This window comes from Pipistrellus hanaki (assembly GCF_964339955.1).
Source record: "Pipistrellus hanaki genome assembly, chromosome: 7".
Lineage (NCBI taxonomy): Eukaryota > Metazoa > Chordata > Mammalia > Chiroptera > Vespertilionidae > Pipistrellus > Pipistrellus hanaki.
Window position 1 is genome coordinate 79906810 of NC_140509.1, and position 18467 is coordinate 79925276.

The 18467-nt window shown below is 36.0% G+C and overlaps 1 protein-coding gene across 4 annotated transcripts in view; it reads left to right on the forward strand.

Annotated features, from left to right (window-relative positions):
- TAB2 (TGF-beta activated kinase 1 (MAP3K7) binding protein 2) overlaps positions 1–18467 on the forward strand; it is a 63704-nt gene that overhangs the window by 10849 nt on the left and 34388 nt on the right. For 3 of the 4 annotated variants that reach the window (XM_084890141.1, XM_084890140.1, XM_084890138.1), the window contains exon 2: positions 13598–13746. The exons of the other annotated variant lie outside the window; for it this stretch is intronic. The gene's annotated coding sequence lies outside the window, so the exon portion shown is untranslated. The remainder of the gene's footprint in view (positions 1–13597; positions 13747–18467) is intronic. 4 annotated transcript variants of the gene reach the window in all.

The window sequence follows — 18467 nt, forward strand, 5'->3', positions numbered from 1 at the left end:
CAGTCTTTCAAATAGGACAAGGTGAATTCTAGGTCTAGTTATATTAGACATATGTAACTTAAATAATGGGAAGTAATTTCATTGGAATTTTGCTTTGTTAGACAGTTTTTGCTCAGGATATTTATTCACTTCATTTTTCCTTAACAGATAGAATGAAAAAGAAATAATTTCTATACTGTCTAATTTGCTGGAACTATTTAGACCAAGGGTGAAATAAAACATCACTGTTATTTTTTTAATCACAAAGTAAACATGCAAATTATTATTAATTCTTTGTATTTTTCTTACCCATTCCTGTGGGAAAAAACCTTTCAATTTGGAAGTAGTCTACAACCATAATTATTTGTATTTTAAGCACTTGAAAATTGGCACAGATCAGATTTTGAAAACACTTCAAATATGAGTTAAATGTACTATAAAACTTGTGGCACTTTATCTGTATAAAATAACCTTGGACTTTTTCTGTTTTAAGTTGCTAATTAATATTTTTTCTATTATTTCAACAATACTCTTTTCTATGTCTGTGTTTACATTCAAAGGGGATATAGTGCTAAATTCCCCGATATTTGTTACTTAATTGCATTGAGCGTAACTTGCTCTTTACCTTTTGACTAACATGTACCTGAACTGTACTTGACTAAGTACTGTTTGCCACTTTATGATGATTTTCTAAAGAAATGGAAAAATAAACATGGAAACGGGTTTCAAAAAATTCCTATTTCCACATAGATGATTCTATTTTTTACATATAAAAATGTATTGGCATGTATTGGTTGACCTTGCTTTTTCTTTGAGATTTTTCTAGCTGAGGTGATTGGTTGGCCTGAATGAGACATCCTCCTTCTCTTCATGAGATTTTCCTTCATGAACAATGGCGTGAATGTATAGGACGACTGTTCAGAGCAGTTGCTGACGCTCTGCCAGTGGAACAATAAGTACTTTGGGGGGAAGGTAACTGGTTCATGGGAAAATTGAACTTGTGATCTTAGCCAAGCCAAACCACAGGATTAGTACTTCAACTTTTATAGGATATCACATGATCAAAAGACTAGCAACAATCTCATAGAGTTTGTTTCATACGCCTTCTTTGACACACCTATGAAAAATAGGTGGCTAACTCAGGAAATCTTGCCTGACCCATTCTTTCTCTATATCTCCTCTCTGCATTTTTATTAGTCCATCTAATTCACTAATCCAGTAGTTTTGAGTTCCTACTGTGTGCCAGGTACTTTGCTAGGTGACAAGGGTAGAGAGATGAGTAAAATTCTTGTCCTTAACAGACTTGCAAACTAGTATGCTTTGCTTAACAAATGCAATGACAGGGTTAAACATTGAACACTTCAGGAATCTATAGGAGGGAATGTCTGGCTCAGGGAGGGATAAAGAGATATGAGAAGGAAGTCTTCAGAGGAAAAGTGGCAATCTGAATGTGTGTCAAATAGAAGTTCAAGTTGGGAGAAGAAAAGCCTTTCAGTCAGAGAGAACGACATGCACGAAGGAAAGTCCACATGTATTCAATAACTGAGTAGTTCCACAGCACATTAGGCACTAGCACTGGGTAAATAGGAAGTGAGGTGAAAAATTATACTTACATGCTTTGTAAAGTAGATTTGACTTCATCCTATAAATGATGGAAGGCAAGTGCTTAACTAGAAAGATTTCTTTGGCTGCATTGTAGGGAATCTATGCTAATAAAAGGGTAATATGCAAATTTGTCAGGACGCCCTCAGTAACAACCGAACAGTAGGCCGCATGGGGCAACAAGGCTGCAGGGGGGTTAGTAAGGGATGACCAAACAACCAAACAGCAGGCTGCGTGGGGTGACCAGGCTGGGGGAGGGGGGGCAGTGAGGGGTGACCAGGCTGGCAGGGGGGGCAGTTGGAGGTGACCAGACTGGCCAGGGCGGGGGGCGGGGGGGCATGAGGGGCAACCAGGTTAGCAGGGGGAGCCATGAGGGGCAACCAGGCAGGGGGCAGTTAGAAGTGACCAAGTCGGCAGAGGTGGGCAGTGAGGGGCAACCAGGCCAGCGTGTGTGTGTGGGGGGGGGGGGGGGGGGATGCAGTTAGTGGCAACCAGGCCAGCAAGCAGAGAAGGTTAGGGGTGATCAGGTGCAAGCATAGAAGGTTAGGGGTGATCAGGCAGGCAGGCAGGTGAGCAGTTAGGAGCTAACAGTCCCAGATTCTGAGAGGAATGCCTATCCCTGGGATCAGGCCTAAACCGGCAGTCAGACATCCCCCAACGCGTCCCAGATTGGAGAGGGTGTGGGCTGGGCTGAGGGTAACCCTCCTCCCATGCATAAATTTTGTGCACCGGGTCTCTAATATATGAATAAAAGCCTAAACGACTATTTGACCAGTAGCTATGACGCACACTGACCACCAGTGGGGCAGACCCTCAAAGCACAGGCATGGAAACATGGAACAGACTGATGAATCTAGGGGGAAGGGAGCAGGCAAGAAGAGGTTAACCAAAGATCTTACATGCCTGCTAGAGGCCCAGTGCATAGATTCATGAATGGTGGGGTTCCTCAGCCTGGCCTGCAGGGATCAGGCCAAAACCAGCAGTCCAGCATCTGAGGGGTCCCGGATTGCAAGAGGCCAATGCCAGGCCGAGGGACCCCACTGGTGCATGAATCCATGCACTGGGCCTCTAGTTTTAGAAAAAACCAGTCGTGGGAGAGAGACAGATATTTGAAAGTTGATAAGGAGCTGAATTAGACTGTGATTAAGTAAAAGAGTAGGTGATGAATTGAGAAGCCAATAATGAGTATTAAGTAAAACAAGGTAAGGATTTCACATGCCCTGGCTTGAGTACTGCCATTCACCAATACAAAAGCATACCAGGGAAGAGTAACAGGTAAGGAAGATGTTTGAGTTCTGTTTGCTGATTTTAAGATTTCTTTGGAGAGAAAAAGAGGAAGAAGACATCACTTTATATGGTGTGAGATGGGGAAAACTTCTCTGATTAGGTGAGATTTGAACAAGTACTTGAAGTGATCAAGGGAAGGTTTCCAGATGGAGGCGACAACAAATGCGAAGGCCTGTAGGTGGAGCATGCTTGCAAAGTTCCAAGAGCTAGAAGGCCAGTGTAGTTGGAGCTGAGACAGGGAGAAGGGAAGATGACATTTGGATATGTGCTTTTCATGTGGCATCTTTAGATTGTAGTAAGGACTTTAGATTTTATTCAGGATGAGATAGGAAGCCACTGAAGAGTTTTAAGCCTTTTGTCCTCACTTATTTATAACATGATGATTTGTTTTTTGGTCATTGTGTATGTCTAGTTTTATATCATTTATTGTGTGTATAGATTCATGTAACCATCACAGTCAGGATATAGAACTAGAACTATTCACCACCACAAAGACATTTCTTTGTGTTACTGCTATATAGATGTTTCTCGGCTTACAATCGGGTTCTGTCCCAATAAACCCATCATAAGTTGAAAATGCCATTAAGTCGAAAACGTACCAACATCAAAGCTTACCCTAGCCTATCTTGAATGTGCTTAGAACACATTACATTAACCTACAGTTGGGCAGTTCATCTCAAGAGTAATTGCCTTCCTCTTCTTATCAGAAGGAAGAGTCAAAGATATGGGCATTTTGTGGACATGATGGGAAGTGAAAACACAATGTTCAAAATGCTGCTGGCAACACATAACACCTTAGAATAGGGGTGTCGAACTCAATCAGAGAAGGGGCCAAAATCTAAAATCCAGCCTAAATCGCGGGCCGAATGGTTTACTGAACAGTCATAAACTGACAATGTCATAAACTGACAGCGGAGTGCAGTGATGACAGCGCGGTGCGGGCCACATTGCAAGGCTTGGCGGGCTGGATTTGGCCCGCGGGCCTTGTGTTTGACACATGTGCCTTAGAACATTGGTTGCTTGACCTAGTGTTCTCGTGGATGATGGGGAGCTGCAGCTCGCTGCCACTGACCAGCATCATGAGAGAGTGCCTACTGAATATCACTAGCCTGAGAAAAGATCAAAATTCAAAATTTGAAGTACATTTTGTACTGAATGCGTATTGCTTTTGCACCATGGATAAGTTGAACTATGGTAAGTCAGGGACCATCTATATATAGTCAGACCTTTCCCACACCTTAACCTCTGTCAAGCACTGATCTGTCACTATAATTTTAGTACTCACATTAATGGAATTATACATTGTTATCGTTGGTTTATTTCACTCAGTATTATGTCCTTAAAATCCATCCTATGTTGTGTGTATCAATAGTTCCTTTATTTTAATGCTAAGAAGTATACCATTGGATGGCTGTACTACAGTTTGTTTAATCATTGACTGACTGAAGGACTTTTCGGTTTCCAGTTTGGAGTGATAAAAATTAAAATGCTGTGAATAGTTTCGTACAGGTTTTTATGTGAAAATACATTTTTATCTCTCTAGAATAAGTTCTCAGGAGTGCATTGCTGGGTTGTGTGATAAGTATATGTTTAACTTTATAAGAAGCTACCACTTTTCCAGAGCAGCTGCATCATTTTACATTCCCACCAATATACGTGAGATTCAGTTTCTCCGCATCCTTGCCAGCATTTGGTATTATTTATTTTTTTATTTCAGTGATTCTAAGAGTATGCAGTGACATCTCATTGTACCATTAATTTGCATTTCCCTAATGGCTAATGATGTTAAGCATATACTCGTGTGCTTTGCTATCTATATGTCCTTTGTGGTGAATGTCTGTTCAAGTCTTTTGCTCATATTCTAATGAGATTATTGACTTATTGTTGAATTTAGTGAATTCTTTACATATTCTGGATACAAGTCCTTTTTTGAGTATGTGATTTGTAAGTATTTTCTCATGGTCTGCAGTTTATCTCTCTCTTAACAGTGGCTTTTGCAGAGCAAATAAAAAATAATAATTTTGGTGAAATATAATTTATCCACTTTTGCTTTTATAGATTGTGCCTTTGTTGTCAAGTCTGTGAATTCTTTGCTTATCTGAGATCCCAAAAAACTTCCTACTGTTTTCTTCTAAAAGCTTTATATTTTGCATACATAATCCTATAATCCATTTGACTTAATTCTATATAATAAAAGGCTAATATGCCAATTGTCCCCTCAGAGGGTTGACCAATTGGGAGTTCGGCTGCTCACTATGATGGCATGCACTGACCACCAGGGAGAGGTGCGGAATGAAGAAAGGCTCCAGTTGGCAGCCAGGGAAAGGCAGGCCCAGATTGGCCCTGATTGCTGGCCAGACCTAGGGACCCTATCTGTGCACAAATTTCATGTACCAGGCCTCGAGTTTTTATATGGCTTGGCTCAGTGGATAGAGCATCGGCCTATGAACTGAAAGGTCCCGGGTGCGATCCTAGTCAAGGGCATGTACCGTGGTTGCTGGCACATCCCCAGTAGGGGGTGAGCAAGAGGCAGCTGATCGATGATTCTTTCTCATCGATGATTCTTTCTCATCGATGTTTCTAGCTCTCTATCCCTCTCTCTTCCTCTCTGTACAAAAATCAAAAAATATATTTTTTAAAAATGCGGTTTAGATTGAAGTTTATTTTTTGTCTAAGGATGTCCAGTTGTTTCTACACCATCTGTTGAAAAAAAATATTCTTTCTCCATGTCCTGGCCAGTGTGGCACAGTTAATTGGCCATCGTCCTGTGTACCAAGAAGTTGCTGGTTTGTTTCCCAGTCAGGGTACATGCCCAGGTTGCAGGTTCCATCCCTGGTAGGCAGTATGCAGGAAGCAGCCAATCAGTGTTTTGTTTTCACATCAATGTTTCTGTCTCTCTCTCCCTCCCTCTTTTCCTCTCCCCCTTTCCCTCTTACCCTCTTTAATAGTCAGTTTTAAAAAATTATCTTTCCTCCTTTCAATTGCATTTGCACTTTTGTCAAAAATCAGATGACTGTACTTGTGAGAATCTATTTCTGAATTCTCTGTTCTATTCCAGTGATCTTTGAGGCTCTCCTCCATCAGGAAGTGTAACTATCTTGCTTACTGTAGCTGTATAGTAAGTCTAAAAGTCAGGTAGTAAATTTGTCTAACTTAATTCTCCTTATTCAGAATTGTTTTAGCTGTTCCAACTCCTTGTCATGTAAAGTTTCGAGTCTACAAAATAATCCTGCTGGGATTTTGGTAGGAACTGCATTAGAACCATAGTTCAATTGGGAAATTGACATTTTTATTTTGTTTTTTAATCCATGGACTAAAAGATAGTATATCTTTCCTTATATATAAGAGGTCTTTTAAGATTTACACCTAAACATTTTTTTGGAGCAATTGTAAGTGCTCTTGGGTTTTTGTTTGTTTGTTTCAGTTATTCATTGCCAGTTTGTGACAGTGTGGTTGATTTCTGTGAGTTGACCCTGTATCCTGAGACCTTGCTAAGCTAAACTATTCTAGGAGTTTGTTTGTTTGTTTTATTGATTCCATATGTTTTCTAATGTGTCTGTGAATAGAGACAGTATTTTCCTTCTATGTTCCTTTTATTTCCTTTTCTTGCCTTACTGTTCTGGCTAGTATTTCCAGTACTATGTGTCATAGGAGCGGTGAAATCAAACAAGCTTGTCTTGTTCCTGATCTTACAGTAATGCATTCAGTCTTTCACCATTAAATATATGTTAGTTGTAGGTTTTTTGCAGATTCTGTTTATTAGGTTGACAAGCTATTTCTAGTTTAAGAATTTTTATCATGATTGAGTACTGAATTTTGTCAAATGCCTTTTCTGCTTTAATTGATAATGTGATCATATGGCTTTTCTTTAAACTGTTAACTGATGGTAACTTTTCTTCTTAAAGATTCATTCTGGCCGCTCCCTGTCCTATGTGTTTATGAGTCTGTTTCTGTTTTGCTTGTTTGTTCATTAGATTCCACATATGAATGAAATCATATGGTACTTGCCTTTCTCTGACTGGTTTATTTCACTTAGCATAACATTCTCCAGGTCCATCCATGCTGTCACAAAGGGTAAAATATTGTTCCTTTTACGGACGAGTAGTATTTTATTATGTAAATGTACCATAGCTGTTTTATCCACTCATCTACTGATGGACACTTGGACTGCTTCCAAATCTTGGCTATTGTAAATACTGCAATGAACACATATTCATTTGAATTAGCATTTTGGGTTACACATTTAAAACCATTCTGAGTGGAAATATGTAGCTTTCTCCAGACTGGCTTAGGGATCCATGACATCAGATCCAGTGAAACCAAATTGGAGATGGTTAGTAAAACCACGTCACCAAGTTTTAGTTGAAGTGCTAAGCAGGGGAGAAGCCTAGTGAATTTTTCATTTGTTTATTTTAATTATGAAATAAATGACATTTTAGAACATTTTTAAATTATATTAAGTTTTTAAAAAGAGGGAAGACTTCTTTTTAGTTCACAACCATAGATAAGCTAAAATTTCAAGGATAAAAAGAAATTGCCTATAATCCCCAAATCACTTTTGTTACCCTCTTACTGTGTATCTCTTCCAGTTTGTTAATTTCTTGTTCAAAGGAGTAAAATATATAAAGCAGTTATGTAGTGGCATTACTTATTCTGCTAAACAGTACTTGATAGGTCAAGTAGGAAGTCCTCTGGGACAAGGCGGTAAGCAGTGGGTTGTGTCATTTAGAGGTTGGATGTTAGGGATAGGGTGGTAGCAGTAGGAGTGGAGTAGGCTTGAGTATTCTAAGAGGTGTTTAGAAAGAAGGACTTTCAGGACTTCGTGGTAAATACTGGGGCTGAAATGCATGGAGTGTAAGGGAAAGTATCAGAAAGGAATAGGGTACCTAAACTAGGATTCTTGAAACAATGCATAGATCCACAATACCTTATCAAAAATCCAGAGGACAACTGTGTTTTAGAATTAAAAATTTTTAGTTTTAGAAAGCTAACACATTGTATATTCTATAGTACAAAAGCCTAATATGCAAATTGTCCCCTTGGGAGTTCATCTGGGAGATCGATCGCTCACTATGATATGTGCTGACTACCAAGGGGCAGTGCAAAACAAAGGAAGGCTCGGATCGGTAGCCAGAAGGTCCCGATTGGCCCTGATCACCAGCCAGGCCTAGGGATCCTACTTATACATGAATTTTGTGCACTGGGCCTCTAGTATTATATATTACTTAACATCCTCAGTGGGGTCTGAGGCATCACTCAGTAATTAAACACTAATATTTCCATGAAACGTGGAAATATTCACAGTAAGTAGGCCAAATATAGCCTATTAATAGTCTCATATCAGTTCAAAGCAGATTTTTGCCACTACCAGATGAGTTTTGACATGGAGTTGCATGAAAAAGTCTTTTCAGTACTTTTTAGATTTCAGTACTGTGGAAGTGATTGTAGACTGTATTGACTAACAGTGAGGAGAGGCTTAGGAATTGTGTTTTAAGGAGTCATAGTTATTAAATGGATGAGCTTTAAAAGAGATAAAAAAGACAAGAGAAGAGCTTAGGTAACTTCAGTTATCAGGCTAAAAAAAGAATTGCTACGTCTTATAAAAATGAGAATTTGAGGAGGGAAGCTAATTTAGAAAAGAGTTTAATTTTTAACTTGCTTTACATGAGTTTCCCTTTTATGTTTCAAGAATTCCATATTGTGGGTAAATTAACTTAAAAGTTAAGATGTACTGATGTATAAAATTTCCTTTTAAAATAAGTTCTGAGTTTTGAGAGCCTTCAGACTTGTAGGTTGGGAGTGGTTGGAAAGATGTTCCTAGCTAACTAACAATTGGGGCCCTGCTCAGCTGGAAAATAGACTGAAGGAGTAGAGTTGAGGTACTTGTCCACTAACAGTATCATTGCTGTATAGTTGAATCATCAATATGGCCATATTTATAATGATATAAATATATTCAAAAGGAGTGATTTTTGTAGCAGCAGTGGTAGCTGACATGTTTTGAATGCTTGGTATGTACCAGGCATTGATCCAAGTGCTTTACAGCAAGCAGTCCAGGGATATCTGTTTCTGCCTAGTAGATTGGGGTATAATATCAACCCAGAGCATAGATAGTGGTGTGATTTTTTGATTCCCAGTTCACTTGAGAAATCTGAAATATAGATAATTAATGCATGAATATATAGAATTGAGTAGGTTTTAACTGTATTGCTATTCTTTTTTAAAAAAAATATATTTTATTGATTTTGTACAGAGAGAAAGGGAGAGAGATGGTTAGAAACATCAATGAGAGAGAGTCATCAATCAGCTGTCTCTTGCACACCCCCTACTGGGAATATACCCGCAACCAAGGTACATGCCCTTGACCAGAATCGAACCCTGGACCCTTCAGTCCCCAAGCCGACGCTCTATCCATTGAGCCAAACCGGTCTCAGCTGTATTGCTATTCTGTGACTTTAAAAAATCTACTTTTAATACTGGACTTAATACATTAATACTGTCATATAAAATCTCTTAGAAATAGGGACAAGTCTTTAACAAATATGAAATAAGGTCCAGTAATTACACTTAAAACTAATTTAATTGCTTTATATTTACTATGTATGCATTTATTTTATTATTCATACATAATAAAAGACAAATTTTGTCGTAAACTTTTATTCAAATTCTGCTACCAATTTGTATTATTTTGTTTTTCTTCTATTAAATAAAGATGTTGGACTAGTCTGTAAGACTCCTTTCAGTATCAAATTCTATGATTCTGTTTCATAGAATCACTTTCATCAAGTGATTCTCCTTATATTATGCTCTTATGTGTAGATGAGATAGAGATGCCAGAGGAAGAAGGTAGAGAATGAGCGTCATAACTTTGCACCCACATACTTTGATGAACATTAAGAACAAACATAGAAATAAGGATCCTTGGAAACTAGAAAAACAGTGTTGACCAGAAAAGTTTTCAAGAAAAGAATGATCACTAATCATTCAAGCTAGTAATCAATCAATCAAGTTAATAAGTATAGAAGAAGGAACCCTGGACCTGGAGTTAGAAAGCCATGAATGCATTTCTGTCCCTAACTCTGCTGCTTATTGGAGTTTTGGTAATCAGTAAATTACTTAATTTTCTGAACCTTGCAAAGTGAGAGTAATAACTACCCAGCCTTTCTTAGTGGTTTTCATAAGGATCAAATGATAATGATGAATTAGAAGTGCCTAATAAAGCTTTAAAATATTTATGAACCTAAGTTATTGCAAAAATGTGAAGGATTCTTAAGAGGTTGGATTTGGTGATTTGAATAAAACTAATATCAAGGGAAGAAACTTGAAGGCAGATTAAAACAAGTTGAAGCCAAAGTATAAGTATTCAGTAGATAAATTTGGCATGGTATGAATGGTAAGAAATGCATGGACTGGCATAGCATATTCATTCCTTACATTGCTTTTGCAGGTTTTGTATTCATGTTTGTGTTTCTTACTGGATTAGAAGTAGGTAGAGGACAGGAATTGCAGCTCACTTTGTTTCCTCAGTGCCTTGAAAATAGCAATGTCAATAAATAGCTTTGTGAATAAATACTTGCTAAACAGGACATAACTGGTAAAGAAAATTTTTGTGATATGAATGTGTACATGGATATATGTGTAAGATGGTGAAGACTTAAACATGTTCATAGGTTGAAGGGAGAGATTGAAAAGAACGGGGTTGGTTTCATCAAGAAAATATGAAAGGGATAGGATCTGGAACCACAAATAAAAAGCGCTAGTCTTACTAGTTAGTAGCAGATTTCCCCACGAAAAAAGCACAAGACCCAGGAGAAATTATATATATTGTTGAATTCCTTAAAACATCAAGCACCAGATAACTATATTAGAACAGAGAAGGCAAAAAGGTCAGCTTCTCAGTTCTTTTTACAGAGACAGCACATGACATGATAAAATATGCGCCCAAAAGACTATACACCAATCTCACAAAAGTTGTTGCAAAAAAAAAAAATGCTTAATAAAACTATCAAATGGAATCTAACATTACATTAGCAGAATAATACTATAATCGGATCCACCATAAGATTATCAGGATAAATCAAATTAAGTCATATTAGTAGGTGAGAGGTGGGAATGGCTAAAGGAACCAAAAAGGGAAGAAATGAATGTTCACTTCTGATAAGAATCCTTAGTGAAATAAGAATAAATTAATATACTTAAGATTTTATGTATCTCAGACCAGAAGTCAGGAATTTTTATGGTAAAAAACTAGAATTCCTATTTTATTATTTAATGAAGTACAAAATTCCTTTTAAAAAGCCATAAATCACAAAAAGTGTGGTCAGCATTAGTATTACGTAACATTGTCTTGGGAATGCTGGCCAATGTAATTAGACAAAAACAAACAAAATAGGTGTAATTATTTGAAAAGAAGGAGGCAAATTCATTGTTTATAAGTGACATTGTATGTGTGGAAAAGCCAAGAGAATCAACTGAAATATTACTGTGAGTAATGAGATTTCAGTATGAAACCTAGTTAATCTAAAGTGGGGGTTTTTGTGTGTGTTTATTTTTGTTGTTGCTTTTATGTCCTTTAAACTGAAAGTCTGTCCATATGGGTTAATGAGGATTCTCATTCTTAAAATACTTTTTTTTTGCCTTCTGGGGAATGCACAGATTATTTAATCTTATCTCTAAATAAATTGAAGTCTATTTTGAATAAGACACTTTTAAGTTATCTTCTAAAAACTACTTTGAGCCCAGGGGGTGGTCAGGGCACAGGCCTGGGTTGCAGCTAGATCCCCAGTGTGGGACGTGCAGGAGGAGACAGCCAATCAATGATCGTCTCTCAACATTGATGTTTCTCTCTCTCCCTCTCTCCTCCTTCATCTCTGAAATCAATAAAAATATACAAAGAAAAACTACATTGAAATAGAGTTGCAGCAGTAAATTTAGAATGACTTTAAGTGTTTTTTTTGTGTGTGTTTTTTTATTCCTGTGGCTGAGATACTCTATTGCTTAGTAATGCCGGGAAAGGTGTAATCTGATCTTGGAGCCTTATTTGGTAAATAATAATTTTGTGTGGAACCCACTGTTCTATCAGTAAGAGGAAAATTATTGAACAAATGTAAGGGTTTTCTTTGCCCTTAAGGCATTTTCTGACTTAAAGACCTAAGTTGCATCATGTATTGATTCTTTTGTTTTTTAAAAAGCACTGTGGTAACCTTAATGAGGGATATTAACAAAAGTATTTTCTACTTGGAGAAGAATTACATGTCTTTTTGTTTGCCACTAAATCTCTTTATATCCTAGATGTAAATTCTTATATTTGTATTCATCATTAACTCTCAGAATTGAACTCTCTCACACATTTACCTTGTAGTTCTGCAAACAATGATGAAAAATGAGTTATATCTCTTAGGATGTGATGCAGATGATTTATTTAAAACTAAAGCTTGTTACACAGCTGTTGCTTTATCATTTATGAAAATGAACACTTAAGCATACCCATGTTTAGAACAAAAAATGTATTGAATATCTAATATATGCCAAGTTTTTAGGTGCTTTATAGACTTCAGCTAATTCTCATGGCAATCCAGTGAGGTGGGCAGTGGTGTCCCATTTCATAGAAAGGAATCTTCTGCAGAGAGTTTTAGTCCAAGGCTAGATCTAACCCTTCCAGACTTTTTTTTTTTTTTTTTTTTTTTTTTTTTTTACCAACAATATGCCATCACAGTGATGGAAATTTTGCATTTTTCTTAAAAACTACTTTTACGCTATTTTGCTTTGTTATATTGCTAGTCACCAGGAATGCAAAAAGTTATTTGAATCCTTGTCTTCACTTTTTTTTTTTTTTTCTTTTTCCGGTCCTGTTACAATTCTCACAAGCAGCAATCATTTGGCAGCAGCAGAGAATTCAATTTATGTTAACTGCTGTGGGATTGGTTTCTTGGAGAAACTCCTTAGGGTGCTAGCCTGCCAAGTAAAAGGACATTGTTTGCAGGCCTTAGTGATCTAATTAATACACCAGTCTACACTTTTAATATCCTACCATTTCTGTAACCTTTGTAATTGTGATTGTTTTTAATATGGACTTAACAAAAAAATAAATAAATAAATCATTGAATCTATTTTGGTAGTGGAAAAAAAAGAATTTCTAATGTGGTGCAGAATCACATCTCAAGAGCTATTCTTTGCCTCCCTCTTTAAGAATTACCAAGTTTGTTTGTTTCTTATTAGAACTTGGAATTAAATTCACTCTTTGGATGTACCGAAAGCATTTTTTAAAGAAATCTCTGAGAATTTATTTTAGGAAATTAGGGGAACAGTTAGAAGACCATTGTAAATAAGATAGCAAGCAAAAGAGAAAAACAAAGTGACCTGAAAATGAGGACTTTGGAAAGTTTTACCATTGAAATTGGGTTTATTGTTTTTCTCTTTCTGTTATACTCTGTGGTCTGATGTTGGACAGTTTATTGCTAAAAGCCACTAGAGATGTCATAAAAGCTACTATTTCAATTTCTAGAATCGGGAGTCCAGAATAGAGCTGGGAAGATAAAAATAATGACAGCTAATGTAAATAGCATCTTCTGATAACTTATAATTTAAGAGACCCTCTTTCCACTTTGAAATATTTTATGTGAGAGACATTGGGAACTACCTCACTGCTGTTAGATCTCATAATGTTATCTGGTCACGTTTCTTGTTCTGCCTACCTCTAGTTTACTCTAGTTTTTCTTCTGCTTTTAAGGCTCCAGACCCCGTTCCTGGACCTGCCCTGGAAAAGAAGTATCCAGTAGAGATGAGCTCACTGCAGTTACTTAATTAAAAATTTGTAAGCTGCAAAAATGGCAGTGAGCCAACCAAGAACAGCTACAATTTGAATTTTTCTATTTCCAGGTATGCTACAGTTAATGGCACCAGTCAAGCTTAGCCTATGTAACTGCCTTACAATGAAATCTATAAATAACCAAAACTTTACTTTCAAAATTTGTAGTCATCTTGCTTTAAAATACAGTAGCTTCCCTAACATCTAGGTAACTTGCAGCTAGTATTGACCTTAACATACCTTTTGCCTGAATATTTCTAATTGAACTCTTTGCTAGTGGTGGCAAACTAATCCAGAAGCAATTTAAGAAAAATAAGTTAGAAATCCTATTGAGTTAAGCCCTATAAATGTACAAAAAGTAATCTGGTCTTCATTAAAAAGTAAACAATAACCACAATAGAACTGTCTTTCCTTCAGAGGTTCACATATACCACAAGTAATATAGGGAATTAAGTAAATGAAACTGGTTCTTCATCCTGAGTTTCTCAACCATTCTATACTACAGGTGTCTTCATGTAAAGAGTAAATATATTCTTTAGGAATTGGAAGTCATAAGTAAGATTTCTGGATAAAAGCAAATGTATTATATAGAATTGTTACCTGAAGAATTTAAATATTTTAAATGTAAGTATATAACTAATACTTGCTATATTTTTTGAATGCTCAAAAGAAACCAGACTAGAAAGTAGTTGGAATTTTAGCAACAAAATTAAAACTGAGGTTTCCTGCTGCCTTAGATTTTAACCAAGAGAAAACTCATGAATAGTTTGAGGGTTGAGGTCAGTTAGCTTTTAAGGATCTTTATTGCTTTTACCCATTTGTACAGATTTAGAAACAATTAATTCATAAAAGGTGATTTTATTTACTAAAAAAGATAACCATACATATCTTTTTTTTAAATATATATTTTATTGATTTTTTACAGAGAGGAAGAGAAAGAGATAGTTAGAAACATCGATGAGAGAGAGTCATCAATCAGCTGCCTCTTGCACACACTCCCACTGGGGATGTGCCGGCAACCAAGGTACATGCCCTTGACCGGAATCGAACCTGGGACCCTTCAGTCCGCAGGCCGATGCTCTATCCACTGAGCCAACCTGGTTTCGGCCATACATATCTTTTGATTTTAAAGTTCAATTCAAATAGGTTAGAGATTACCAATATTGAACAGAGGAATTTCATTATATATTCCAATTGTTATCTTAAGAGATGATACTAATATTCTAGCTTGTGCTTTCTTTATATTCCTCCGTTGTTAATGTTTAATGGATTTAATTTTAGCTAATTTTGTCAGCATTAGGTCACTGATTATGTGCCACATTATTTGTTTGGTAATATTTGTTTTGGAAAAATGTTAATCTGAGTGTTGAATTGGGACTGGAAAGTATTATAAGAGCATTACCACTACTAGAATTATAGGAGCATTACCACTGTTAAATCAATTAAAGGAGAAATTGTAGAGGGAATTGCACTGAATTTCAAGTCTTATTAGTTATCACTGGGGCTATCAGTAATGGTAAAAAATCTATATTATTAAATGCAAGTTGTGTTTAAAGCACTGTGCTAGACATAGTAAAGATGTCAAAATGAATAAACTTTACTTTCAGTGAGTTTACAGACAAGTAATTTTTTTTTTTAAGTATCATAATAGAGGTACAACAATGTACTTGAAAGTACCAGAGAGAATCAATTTTTTAGGGAAGGCAATGTTTCTACTGAGCCTGGAAGGATAGATAGAATTCTTCAGGGAGAGTGGAAAGAGTATTTCTAATTTATGGAAATGAAAGTAAGTAAAATTGTGAGCAATCCAGTTTGCCTAGAGAATAGTGGGGTACAGGATGATATGATGGGAGATGGAACTATGCTATACATGCTTTCAAAAGTCAAGTGAAGGAGTTGGATTTCATTCAGTAGATAATGGAATCCATTGAAGACATTTTAGCCCTCGGTATTTAAATCCATGAATCTTTTGAAAAACTGAATGTGGCAGAGTGAGGGTTGCTTGATAAAGTTAAAGATTAGGCAGTAGTAATACCTAATAAAGGGCAACATTTATTATTATATGTCAGGGATTGTATATGAAGAGTTTTATGTGCAATTTCTCATTTAATCCTTCTTACAGGAATGTTGTGAGAAATAATACATGTTAATCATTTAGCACAGGACTAGTGATTATAAGCTCAGAAAATTGTTCTTGTCCACATTTATGTGTAATAAATTCCTATGAAAGTGTTGCATTTATTGGGAGATTCTTAAGATAGTAACAATAAACTTGTTTTTCTACTACAAGGGCCATTTGGATATTTATAACATCATTCGAAGGCTGTATAAAATTACCAACTTAAAAATTAGCCTTTTATATTTGGTCAAACATTTAATTAACTCACCCTAATGCCTTGGCAGGGTCAGACCAAATGATTTTGCAGGACTGGATATTCCTCACCCCTATTACTTAGTTTGAGGGTTGCATATTAGTTCATGTGGAGTTAGCCTTAGGGTAAAAAAAAGAGAGAGCCAGACCACGCCTTTTTTTTTTTTTTTTTTAACGGATTGATTATAAGGTACAAGACTAAACATAGAGGCAGTCTTGAATAAATTAATTTAATTGAATTGAAACATAACTATAGCTCTCATCTGTCAAGCATCCCCAAAATTGATAATTGTTGTGTGTTAACAATTATATTAGTAACAGATTCAACATCGATAACATAGTATTTAAGTATTTGAAATTACATATAGTTGGCTAAGTACAGGTACTTTCAAATAACTCATTCCATCCTACTATTACTCTCCTACCCATGTATCAGAATACAAGTTATGTGAAAATATATAGGAAATAATTTTATAAGGAAAATGTACTGCTCTAAGTATCTCAATTGTTTATGACTAATTACACAAACAATACATGCATATATAGTCTTATAAAAAATAAAAACATAGCAGAGATGACTAAACTTCCTTGGACCATCTTCTATCATGAGTCCCTTTACCCAGCTCCCTTTTAGATATCATTTTAGAACCCTTCCTATACATACATGTAAAAATAACTGTTTAAAATTTATCTCTTTTTACACAATCTATAGTACATGGGTTTTGCATCTTTTTTTCATTTGGTAATGTCTTACAAATCTTTCCATATAATTATCTGGATGTCTTACTCCACTTTTTAAAATAGTTTCATGGTATTCTTTAGTATTGCTATTACAATGATTTACTTAATCATTCCTCACTGAACATTCAAATTGTTAGTACACACTGAGGTGGTCATCCTTGTATGCTCCTCTTTGAATACCTGTGTTTGTCTCTAGTTTAGATGCTTTAATTTACATGAAGAGGTAGAACTCTGATACTTTTATTACTGGCAACTAATTTCATTCAGCCCATCTCACAATTGATTATAGTAACAGTGAGTAGTGACACCACAGTTGATCTACTACTGACTCCGTTGAAACTAAATGTGTCTGTTAATATGTCTCTCCGTGATTCTCTTCAGTTTAAAAAACCATGGTATAACAGTTGTCTTCTTTGCTTCATATGTGGGGAGGATAAAATGACATAACAGATGTGCTGTGAGAAGTCCAGTATAAATCTGAAATCTAGATTATAATCTCAAAAGCATGGACTATTTTATTCATTTTTGCATAATAAGAGCACATTGCGTAGCATATAGTAAGCAATGTTTGTGGAATGGATCCCAGAAATGGTGAACTAAAAAGTGGGTCATATATATGAGAAAGTTTCAGACTAGAATTTTCTTATATGTATATTTTACATTATCTGAAATCTGTATATTTCTCACTGAAAATTTCCCACCTTTTCATCTTCATCTCACTTCCTAGCTGCATTATAGCCATAATTCCTCAAATTTATCATGTTCTGTCATGGCTTTTCCCCCAATACAATCACCAGTGCTATCCTCCTGCAAGACTTTTATTATTTATTTGTCATGGCTAAGCTCAAGCACTACATTCTCTGAAGTTTCTCCTACCTATCCTTAATTCCTGAGTTTAGGCATTTCTTTCTCTTGACTTCATTGCAGCTTGCACACCTCTGGCAGGGCATGGAGCTTGAGAGATAAGTTATCTTAATCAAGAAAGTGAGAGGCATGCTGTTTTTGCTGACTTATGGGATGTAGCATACATTGTGCAAAGGAGGGCAATATAGATCTCTTCTATAATGTAACCCTGCCTACTCCTCTTCTTCAGCCTCATCTGTCATCCCATTTTCTCCTTGTTAGTCTCAATCCCTGCACTGCAACATTAGCCAGCTACTTATCTTTTCCCAAACTTTCCGTGCTATTTTACTCCTTAAAGTCTTTCTCCAGTCAACTACTTATGTCTGAAGCATTCTTTTCTTCTCACCTATCCACCTAGTAAACATATTGTCAACTTCCAAGGTCCAGCTTAGCTGTCACATTCTTTTATGAATCCTCTCCTAAATCCTCCCTTTATATCAGAATTAACTGATCCCTCCTTTTCCCTTGTATACTACATTATTATTACATGTCTTTGATGTTTGTCTTTTCCTTCTAAAATTTGTTGAACATAGGCAACTGGGCTTTTATTAATTTTAATATTTTAGCCCCAATTATAATATTAAGTTGTAGGTACTCAACAGGTTTATTAAGTAAGCTATATATATATATGTATGTGTATATATATGCATATGTGTACACACACAGACGATACATATAAAAATATATATAAAATAACATTATAAAATATTATTTCATAAAGATGCTAATTATCACTTGCATATATTTTATAGTTCATATTTCATTAGGGAAGTCTTT